Here is a 12,427-nt window from a genome sequence, read left to right on the forward strand (position 1 = left end):
GAACTCCTTCAGCGGCCCAAAGACTGACATTTTCAGCGGTTGCAACACATAGGTGCAATGTGGTGGAAGGCAAAGAAGTATAAGCCCTTCCCTTTTAGCCGCCACAATCACCTCCAGGAGACTTTTCTGTGTGTCAAAGACCAGAAGGAGAGGGCTCTGCGTGACCACATGTTTCAAAATGCTGGAACCACTTCCTGAACATCTCCTTGTCGATGTACCCTGATGGTGACTTTCCATACAGGGCACTGGGGGGACCTCCCTGTGTGTAGGGGTCGCTGGCGAATTATTTTGCAAATATTATAAATGGCGGAATGTCATCCCCAGCTGTGTTTAAGCAGGCCATGACAGAGATGTGGTCTCTGGTCCCCGGTGACTGGTGATAGGGATGTCTACAGCCCTCAGGGACCAGTACTCTGTGCCTGCTCCTGTCCAACTGAAACCCTGACTCATCGCAGTTATAGACTTGTCTGTGTTTCTCCCTCAAACCGCTCTCCTCCAAGGTCTTCTCCAAGAGCTGGAAGTAGGTGTCCACCATCGGCTGCGTGGTGTACTCTGCTCTCCACCTGATTAAGATATGCTGAGCCTGTCTTCATGCCCGCCTCATGCTGAGCCTGTCTTCATGCCTCTCCCTGAACATTTCCCACCACTTCTTCCTGAGTGGTGGGATTCTCTCCCCTGGGTGCCTCTTCTGGTGTATGGCCACTCCATGGACCTATGCAGAAAATAGGAAATTAATAGTGTGCATATATATATATATATATATATATATATATATATATATATATATATATATATATATATATAAATTCTCTCTCTCTCTCTCTATATATATATATATATATATATATATATATATATATATATATAAATATATATTATATATATATGAAATGTAATTTGTGGTATGTTAGTGTGATGACAATTTATCATTATGATAATTGGTTTCACAAACTGAAAGCAATACCCACCTTTCTATGATGAAATGTGATTTTTATCTGTAACAGAGGTTGACTAAATAGTAACTAAAAAAAGTTGTCGCAAATGTCACATTTTAAGATTCGCAGCAAGTCCCGCATTACTTTAAAACATGATATATTTTAAAACTCACAATTTAGCTAAATGTTAATGAATTGTTATGAGAGTTGGTAATCAGATACCTTGGGGTTATGCAGGAGAGAATTTACCGTTATTTTTCTGGTCTTTTTCAAATGAATGTAAACAGTGAATGAAAACAGCTGATCGTGGGCATAACTGATAATAGGGGGTTAGCTAACTGCAGGTGCAGTTAGAGAGGAATAGAAAAAAAGCCATGCAACACTGCTTACCTGCACACTCTGAAGGTCTTGACCGAAACATCTGTGATTAAATGCAATGATTTTTTTAGTTTTTCTTTACAGTATGGATAGTGCCAACAGAGAGAATCCATGTGAGACTGACCAAACAAAAATTGGCCTGGTGGAATAGAGGAGTGGGCAGAGTATGATCATCCAGTCATGAGGTTAGGGGCAAGTGAGTATAAGTAGACTAATTAGACTAATACTATAATTAAACGGGCAATCCGGAATACAAACAACAACACAGTGGTCTTCCCACCACTTTTTTGGTAAAAAGCTGAGGGATGGGGTTCGAGAAAGGTAACCACTCTCAATTATATGGTAAATTTAAAGACAATTGCAGGGTTAGCAATCCCACACCCAGTGAAGAGATCAAAGGACAACAGATAGTCTTAAAATATTTGAAGAGTGCAATAAAAGAGGGGTCCTCGCACCTAGAGGGTGTGAATACAATGAATACAATAAGTACAATGGATTAGCAGCCAGGGATAGATGAATAATTAACACAGTTGTAAACAGCCAGGACAGATGGCTTGTGTAAACAGCCTGGGCCAATTGATCTTTCAACAGACTGACCGATGCCAGGTCAGGTGGGAGTAGCTCCCTGGATGACGAAATGTAGTTCTTGAATGTTATTGGTGTATGTAGACAGGAACGGGTGTTCAACTTTGCAAATCTGAACCGGCTTCTTTCTCTGTGAATAAAGTCTCTGAATGAATCAACAGCTCTGGTTAACGGTATTTTATTTCAAAATACTATTATTTAAATTCTACGACAATTACATAGACATATATGACAGCTATGGATGCAAGGACTGACCATCCATGAGATCAAAATGATAGTTTTAACCATGTTTTGAAGCTATACAGTTTTACAATTGCATTGTTTACATACAATGGAGTAAAACTAATTTATATTTTGGGTTCTGATGGGGTAAAATAGTTGAACTAAGGGTTAAGGTTAGGGTTAGGGTCATGAGTGATTTATACATTTCATCCCAGATTGCCCCTTTAAAAGTACACTATGGAAGGTTAATTGTTAAACGATTAACCTCAGACTTTGAGCCTTGGCTTTACGGTTATCATACTCCTATGATATAATACAAATAAATATATTGCCTCATTAAACCAGACAATCCTTCGTTTTAGGCTAAAAACTTTAGAAAGAAAGGCTGATGCTCATGGACATTGCAAGGTGTGGCCCTTTCGGTAAATATTTAGCTTGAAAACATTTTTAACCTTGGGGAGAAACATCCACCGTAAATTCAGGGTGATTCTACTAACAGAGTTAATTTGTGACCTGTAATATTTACATGGCAAACTTAACCTTGGGGGCAAAATACAAGTGAATGACGAAATACAGTATATAGCTTGAAAACGTTGTTATTCTTGTGGCGAAACAGTCCTCTTAGAATAGTAATAGACATGTTTACCATTAATTATTTATCAGTCCGGCCTGTCTCCAAAATGGACAAGAGTGTCTCCAGTTATGTTTACATTCTGCAGTTTATGACACTTGAATGATTTGATGACGAATTTGACACTTGATACTACTCCAGGAAGCAAACTTAGACTTTCTGTTAGGCGATCTATGAGGCTACCAGGTTGCCAGTTAGGGGGATGAGTTTGTTATTGTGTAATGACCTGGCTGGGGTGCATGTTTGTGTGACTCCGAGGGTGAGAATCTGAGGCCGTGGAGAAGGAATATCTCTAGCCGATGTGGTTGCTCCCTCTCAGATGCCAGTCAAAGAGAGTCAGGAGAGGGTCAAGGAGATGGCAGTGGGGTCATACATACAGGAGGAGGTCAATTATGTGGTTAGCCCTCCAGGCCAAAGGCATGACCCTTTTGGCTGAAGAGCATTCTCAGTTGCAAAATCTTCCATAACATACTATCATGTGTTGAAACTTTCATACTCTTATGAAAGTTTATAATAAAATAAAAAGAAAGTTTATAAGTTTAAAATATAAAGTTTCAACACTTTAAAGTATTTGTACGTATGCGTTTGCTCAAAACCATTTTCTCAGTGCATGTTAATCATTTATCAGGGGGGAGTTTACATTCCATAATCTTTCACTGTCAGAATGTTGAAAGGCTCAGTGGCAAGTTCTCTCAGTGTGTCAGCCCCTGGATAGTCTTTTCGTGGGTGAGTTAACTCATTAATATGTCAAATTTCCTTCTTTGTGCCAATGAAGAGTATGTATTTAGATTCAAAGCCCTAACAGTTGCGTGGAGACTATTTGTTTTCAATTTGATCCCCTACTCTAAGGAGGTGTTTGACCAGTAAAATGTCTTAAGTGTTGAATTGTCTGTTGGACATGTGGTTTGTTGTGGGAACTGTAATAATCTGGATATGCCAGTGCATGAATATAGTTTTGGTTATTTAGTCTCTGAATAGTCTAGACTTGTTAATTGGGTTGATTATTAAGTGTTGTGTATTAAATTAAATATTTGAATTTAATTTTTTTCATACTTTTGTTTTGTTTGTATTTAAAGTTATCAATATAATATTCTCTTCTCTATGCTCAGAAGTTGGATGTACTTTTTGAGTCATGAGTAAAGTTACTAGTGTAGTAAGTGTCTTACAAGGTGTGATTTTATTTTATTTATTGATTTGCACACACACAATTACAAATGAACGACAAAATGAAAAGCCTCCTCTATAAAGTAGTAAAAAAAAGAAAAAACAAATTTGAGGTGTGCACAAAGTACAGGCAAATGATAATTTTTAGATGTGATTTTATTTTTGGCCTTTTAATAATGAATACACTATGAATGGGATTTTCTTCGGTGAGACAATCACATACAAATCTGCATTTATAGACTCACTTTGCTGTACGTCTTGTGTTGATTTAATTTCCAGCCTTTTAGCCTGTGGCTTACCGCACAGCAGGGTTGCCAGGTCTGGCTAAAAGTTATTCCCCATTAAAAACCTCTAATGTTGCGAAATCGCTCCATACATATTTTTATAGTGTGTGTGAGTGTAATTGTGTTGTGTAATCATGAGCAGTACACAGCATTCCAGGACCATATACTATTATTTCTAAATCATAAAGCGCTTCTATTGTATGTTACGTAATGCTAATTGATCACATGTATGCTATCTAAGGCTGGAACACCAGCAGTCAAACGCTGTTCAATGAAACCAGCACTGTAGGAAACCCACAGTGCAAAGAAATCCTGTCCATCCAAAACCACATGTTCATTTGGTCTTGGCAGTTTGCAGAGTGGAAAATGTTTCTTTCCATAGTGCAGGTTTGAATGAGTTTGCGGTTCCCAGTGCACATTTGATAGAAGTTTAATTCGATCATGGACCAGAGTAAGCAGTTGTCACATGCGTGATCATTTCAAATGACAACACACTCAATCTTTCATTCTAGCTGCATGTGCACGTATAATTATTCCCACTGAATAAGGGCTAACATTTCCAAACCATAACACACTCTTATTCTATGTTATTGGTCGTAGGGATATAAACATTTACACTGTTCAGTTTTCTTGGAGCATGACATTGAGAGAGGAATTGGCCATGCAGGCCACCAAAGCAAGTTGACTAATAGCTTGGTTAGTCACATAGTTGCCCCTGGCTACACTAACTGTCCCCTAAGCTAATAGATCTCATGCCTAATCTTCATTCATTTCTTTGTCAGGCTAGAACAATAAGGTAAAACATTATAGTAAAACATAGAAATAATACAAACAGTCATTCACCACACTCTATCCTGTCCATGGTGTAACAGATGGCTTAAGGTGGACCCAAGTGTAGAGAGACAGGACTCAAGAGTTACCAAACTCAAATGTAGCTTTACTTTAAACCGTCACAGGACGGACGGACGGACGGACGGACGGACGGACGGACACACACACACACGTACAGGTACAGGTACATCCATGGAACATTAGTTCACGACTGATCGACAGGTGAAGCAAAAAACCAGGCTTATAAGCTTGCAGAATAACAAGACACAGGTGAGGACAATTAACTAAAAGAGAAGAATAAGGAAAACAATGAGTAGGGGAAGCAGCAGGATGAGGAGGACTCCTCACACATGGACAATTACCTACATATCATCACATTACAATCACAATTTATGTGTTACACAATGATCTCAAACCATTGATTTTCTCATGGAATCCCTATAAAATGTGGCCTCTTCTTGTTGTTCCAATAACAATGTTTAATGGGTTGCAGTGTTCCGTTGTTGCATGGTAGATCAGAATTAATGGGCTTGCTTCAGCAAGTCAAACTATTGTTATTGCTCATACTTATTATTATTATTATTAGTGGGCTTGCTTCATGGTTGGGCCTCTCCCTGGTAGAGAGCAAGCTGCCTTCGTCTTCAGTTGTGCAGAGCTGGTTACTGCTCTGTTGTTAAAATTGAGCAAAAACTCCTCATGCCTTTCTCCTGTCATCAGGAGGGTGGGTGTGTTTGAAATGTGTGCTGGTCCCAATGTAAGGCCTGTGCTGGCCATTTGGCACCTTCTGATGCCATTGTTTAGGGTCTATTGAGGGGTATGCTGACTGCCAAACATAGGACCTCAAAGACATATTCATCAGAGCTGTGGTTGTGTGCCAGGGTTTACAACACACACACACATCCTATAGATACCCCTAACACTTTCTATGAGACACACACATATAATGCATTATCATTTATTATAAAATAAATATATTTTAAAAGTACAGAGAGCATTAGTTTACCATTTTTTCATTGTACTGTGGTCGTCAGGTGATCAAATGACTCTAGTTACTATTACATATTATCAATAGCCATGCCACAATTTCCTAGACATTGCACTGTAGAATGCATTTGTGTATCTATCCCAAAAGTCAGAATTGTGTTTGCACAATAAATTAAATTAATTTATTGTAAATTAAATAATACATTAAAACCACACATATGGCAGACACATTAACAGTTCATATACTGACAATAGTGTTGCTTCACCATTAAAAGCTTCGATTCTATTTTCCATAGAACCAAAGTTCAACAGTCAGTGCAAGCTCTGCTTTTTGTGCCTTGTATTATATTACAGTTTGTGTTTCAATGACGAGGGGACTTATAGAAGTTAAACGTATTGGTCCTATAATAATATTACTACTCTTCTACTTAGAGTTTGCTGAGATTGTAAACTATCCTAGGTCTACAGCTGTCGCTCCTGTCTCTGGATGTGCTTGCCCAATGTAGTTTATCTTCAGAACAAATGGCAAAACAATTCTTCTTTAGGAGTTTAGGTGCACAATGTTTCTAGTATGCTTTTCAGATTTTGACCATGCATGCGTACCTGCATACTGCTTATGTGAACCCCTCTTAATTTGTAATATTTATACTATATTGTATTGATATTGCAGACCTAAATCATATTTTTTCACATTATAAAAAGTATCACATTAGCTTCAGTGATGACTTCTTTGCACTGGTGTTTTGTCTTGGAATATACTAGTATATATATAGTAGTTTGTATAGTGCTATTTTTTTACAATCTTGTACCTTTAACATTTTTATGATAAGATAATATCATTGTGTGCTGTCCTGTAACATGGATATGTCATTAACACGAGTCGTCAGAGGTCCACGGGGTAGTATGTCAGAGTTTAAAAGCTTCGCGCGACGACTATTTACCATGTTTTATTTCAGGTAATTAACCTTGGCAAAACATCCACCAGGAGGCATCGTTGAGGAGGAATTTGAATGGATATGCTTACAGTGTGTTTTCGAGGCCTTTCTGTGTTTACAAACATTGCCGCCTGATGAATTATGTGAAGAGTAGCTTTTGAGTTATTGTTTCAATTTGGAAAAGGGCATATTATTGTCTGGTCGGAGAAATTATGTCCTTGGATAAACCTTAATTTTGAATAAATCGATCAACTCTTCATCAAATGTGAAGACATGAAATATATGTGGCAGTGTGTCTGCGAAATTGCATATTAATTAACTCATAGCGATATAATGTTTCTCAGTTGATTCCGCGCATTTCTATAGGCTATATGGACACAGCACGCTCACAAAGCAAAGAGCGCAGTTTGTGACATTAATTTTCCACTCTGGCACTGCAAGTTCACGTTGAACATATTTCACATGATTGAAATGAGAGCTTTTATGAATCAATCAAAAATGTTTACATGCCATTTACAATGATGAGAATAAATCTGAGAAGTCAAGGGATAATGTCGAACAGGCAGGTGAGGGACATTAAGCTGTCATGTTGACATGCTTTTATTCATATTATTCTGTAGGCTATAGCCTTATATATAAAACTCACAACTGTTAATCTGTTAACAAATTACATTCACTGTTTTACTGCCCATATCCAACAAGTCATTTGTAGTTGCCTACTGTCTGTATTTGGCTGTTCTTTTTCGACCCTGTCCATCATATCATGTATCATAATTGGCTACAAACTATGTGTGCTTCCTTGAGCTCCGTTTACAACAAGCTCAAATCGTTTCCCAAACAAAACAAATGTGTGACAATTTACCTAGCCACTAGACAGTCTTTGAGAGACACAATTTGAATGCTGAGTACAGTAATGTTCTTCATTTAACAAATTCTGTTAGTTCATAGAAGATTGACATGCAAACATTGATTTTACTGTAGGCAAAATTATGCATATTTTAGAAAACAGGTAATCAATTCCATTTTACATCACGGAAATAATAAAATGGTTGTGTTCATTTATGGATTTCAAATTATTTTTAGGTTACCCAGCTTGGAAGCATGGGTTTTAGGAGTAGTCTAACCAGTGTGATATCAAAGCGCAAGTTGCTATCGGTATATTAAGGAGTGAGCTAAGACAGAAAGACTTGTGTTCTCTATGACAACTGCATCGTAATATGGCAACAAACGTGGGCTAACATTAGACAGATCACAGAAGTATGACAAACATCTCTGCTGCCATAAGTGGGGCAATCAGGATGATGGGGGTTCTGTAATTTATACTGACAGAACAAACTGTCTTTTAAAATTTCGGTGATGGGCAGTGGATTACAAAATAGGGGGGGAAGGTGGAGTGGGGGAAGGTGAGCGAATTTGTCTGTTGGAAAATTCATACAGTCGCCATACGTTCGCAACAAAGTAATGTCTGCTAGTTGAGAGAGCCATCCGCTTGGCCAGCTCGCAAGTTTCTTTCCATGTAATGTTAGGGAGGCCTACTGCAATCCCTTACTGTTAGCTGGTTTAGGCAGCTAGCGGTGGTGCATCTCTCTGCTGTTTGACAGACGACTAGTCAAAAAGTATAAAAAATTAACTTCAACTGTCAATAGTGGATTTGTCAGTTATCAATGGCTGGTACATTTTTATTTAATATCCGCCAAATATTAAATCATGATGCCAGTTATGATAAATGTTTGAAATGTAGTATCTTTGAGTATTATGAAAAGCGCTATACAAAATAATTGCATTATTATTATTATTATTGTTATTGTTATTATTGTTATTACATTGAGTGGACGAGAGAAGGCTGCCCTTGCTGAAAATTCACATAGTATTATGATGTTTTTAATGATAACAACTGTTTCAACAACAATTTTTCTATCCAGTCTCAATCCCACTGAAACCCAAAATCTTTACTCCTGTCTGGCATGAAAATCCCTAACTTCATTATTAACCCATTTGTGCCGGATGCTGCGCTACGCAGCATTGCATCTACCGCCGGATGCTGCGTTGCGCACATTTGAATTTACCGCCAGTTTCTGCGTAGCGCAGCATTTTTGATTTGTCGTAATTTTCACGAGTGCAGCATATAATGCACTGTCATTGGTTCAAATACACGAGGTGGGTCTTGTTGATTTTTTAAAACCACGTGAGCACCCAAATGTCGTGTGGTTCGCCGAACGCACTTGTATGTCTGATTGATTTTCGGCGAACATTTGGCCGCTCACGTGGTTTTAAAAAATCAACAAGACCCACCTCATGTGTATTTGAACCAATGACAGTGCATTATATGCTGCACTCATGAAAATTACGACAAATCAAAAATGGCGGTAGATTCAAATGCGGTAGATGTCGCGCAGCATTCGGCACAAATGGGTTAAAGTCGACTCAGGCTTATTCATGTCAGATTGCGCTAAAACTTGTCTGTGCTGAAAGAGAATGTGTGACAATGTTATGAGTGGATAGGAGTTTGTCCCATTGCTTGGTCCTCATTAAAATAACCTGATATTTTAACCATTTCGACTCTGTAATTCATGAGCTGCTAAAAAAACATCCTTCAAAGCTCTTGTCACCGCCTTGTGGTGGCTTTCGGCAGCACTTCAAACCTTGTGTCTCCTCCAGCAGCGCCATTGAGGTAGACCACCGCTGGGATAGTGGCGTGAACCGATTAACCACTGGCCCACTGTATAATAAAATAAGTCATTGTGAAACCCATGTCCCACTCCTTCCCTGACTTACCCTGTTTTTAACATAATACCGTTGTTACAATTTCAAAATGGTCCTTACAATGGCCAAAATGGCCCACCCAAAATGTGGTCCTCTGTGGCTCAGTTGGTAGAGCATGGTGCTAACAATGCTTAGGTTGTGGGTTTGATTCCTGCTGGGACCATATATACTGAAATGTATGCACTCACTGCAATGTAAGTCGCTTTTGGATAAAAGCGTCAGCTAAATGGCACTGTTATGAACAGTTTACCCATTTCAGCCTATTAGACCTTATTGTTCCCCACCTGTGTGTGTACAGTATATGGGCTACAGAAAAGGGCACGAGATCCATGCGCGTGGAGATGGACAAATTTGTCACGATTACAGACATTTGGAACACTTTTGCATATAACTCAATTGCTTGTTATAACCAAGCAGAAAACATCAATATTTGTTTTGAATGTGGTTTGCATGGTGGAGTATAAGAGCTGCTGGATTTGTCTGTGGACAGACACATTTGCGTAAAGGCGCATAGCCAATGAAAGAAGAAGCGATTTTGTTCTTTTTTTTACACTAGCAAATTGTACAAACCTTCTTGCACATGTCATTATTGCTTCAGATTTGTGTTCTGCTTTACTTGTTATCAAGTATTGGTGCTTCACATTTTACTGTGTTATTTGTACTGTACAGTTACACCAATTATATCTGTCGATAAGTTATATTCAATATGTAAGCTTTTATTTGCTCTTTAAAATACAAAATGTGGTATTCCAATGATTCTTAAGTGCTGACTAAACTACTGACTACTTTTGATCTGTCCCATGACCACCAGGAACAAGACAGATGAGTGCAGATGAGGTCGAGCTATCACCTCAACTCCAAACTAACCCTGAAATGCTTAGGCTCAATGGGATTCCTCTCAAGTAGACCTAATGTTAAAATAAAGCAAGGTTGATAATGAATTAAACAGGCTGAGCCATGGGCTACGAATATAGTAATGTCCCTCACACAAACAGTGCTCTCATCATGACTACCATATTACCCAAAACTGTGGGCTGATTTCAAATAATGCTATTAAAGCAAGGTTAAATCACTACATCCACACAAATCAAAGAATCAGTCATGTAAATCATCAAAGCTTTATAGGGCACGTAATGTGGGTTAACTGGACGCCAGACTCTGTAGGACAGATGACCAATAGCTCCTTCGGTTTACAAAAATAATATACATTGATTGATGCTTGAATACTATCCCTGGGCTCCTAATGAATCAAATAAACACAACAACATGGCCTTCAAGAGGCAACAACCCCTCGATAGCAAGAGACGGGATGGGACAGGAGAGAAAATCTTATTTTGGAAACAAAACTTTTCTGTAAGCACATTTTCCCCATGGCACTGAGTACTAGGCGTGATTCGAACAGTATAGGCAGACAGACAAACTATGCGCCTCTCATTCTCCCGTTTATCATGACTTCAAACTGGCTCCCAACCTACCCAAATATGTGGGCTTCATTTAAATAAGTATATACAGTGCCCTCCATAAGTATTGGAAGGAGGAAGCATTTTGTCTTCTTTTAGCTCTATATTCCAGTTTTTATACAACAGTTTGGATTTTAAATCAAACAATTACTACTACTACGGTCAAAGTAGAGATTCTCAGCTTTAATTCAATTTAAACATAGTCCCCCTATTTCAGGGCTTCAAAAGTATTGGAAAAATCATATAATGTCCAATAAATATTCAATTGGATTTAAATCTGAAGATTTACTTGGCCAGTCAAGAACTTTCCGCTTTTTGGCCCTGAAGACCTCCCTATTTGCTATGGCAGTATGTTTGGGGTCATTGTCTTACTGTATGATGAAGTGCCATCCAATGAATTTTAGAGCCATTTGTTTGTACTCGAGCAGACAATATGTTTCTTTACACTTCAGAATACATTCTGCTGCTGCTGTAACACCATCAATTAAGACAAGTTAGCCAGTTCTTGTGGCAACTATACATGCCCAAACCATAGCACCATGGCTCACAGATTAGGTGGTATGCTGAAAATCTTGCAATTGCTGAGCTCACCAGTGCTTTCATTCTTTGTTAATGAAGTTACAAACTGTTGATTATGGTAAGTCTAAGGTTTTGGCTATGTTTACAGATTTTTTCATTGACGTCTCTTTGGTCCTCATGTTGACAGACAGCAATAGCAGACTTCAAAGACAAATGCAAGCCGAGAATCAAGACTAGACATTGACAGCTCTCTTATGCCTGCACAAATTATGTGACGGAACACACCTGACTAACCAGAAACACCTGTCAAGCCAATTAATACTTTTGGTGCCCTGAAATAGGGGGACTATGCATAAAAGGGTTGTCATTTCTAAATGGTCAAACCAATCTTAAAAAATTAAACATTGAATTAATGTTTCAAATCCAAACTGTTGGAGTATAGAATACTAAAAGAAGACAAATGCTTCCTCTCTCCAATACTTAATGGAGGGCACTGTATATATAAGTGTAGCGCCCCTTTGCTGGTCTGAGCAATTAATAGGGGTGGCTAACCTGAATTCTTTAAATAAAATGTAATCTCTAACTATTATTGTATTTTTACTTTGTCTGTTCACATTAACACAGTCCCACCAATTACATGTCTTTTGTTATTTTATTCAAATCAGTCTTCTTTCACTGATATTAAATCCCCAAAATAGATTGCATGAAATGAAATACAGTAACACTTAACGTGCAC

General features: G+C 38.3%; 1 pseudogene across 1 annotated transcript in view; it reads left to right on the forward strand.

Moving 5' to 3' along the window:
• The first annotated feature begins 311 nt into the window (after positions 1-311).
• LOC310824613 (cytochrome P450 3A27-like) overlaps positions 312-12,427 on the forward strand; it is a 49,902-nt pseudogene continuing 37,786 nt past the window's right edge. Inside the window, exon 1 of the transcript in view lies at positions 312-376. The product of the transcript in view is annotated as a cytochrome P450 3A27-like (transcript). The remainder of the gene's footprint in view (positions 377-12,427) is intronic.

Source organism: Argentina silus, assembly GCF_951799395.1.
Source record: "Argentina silus genome assembly, contig: scaffold_160, whole genome shotgun sequence".
Classification (NCBI taxonomy): Eukaryota; Metazoa; Chordata; class Actinopteri; order Argentiniformes; family Argentinidae; genus Argentina; species Argentina silus.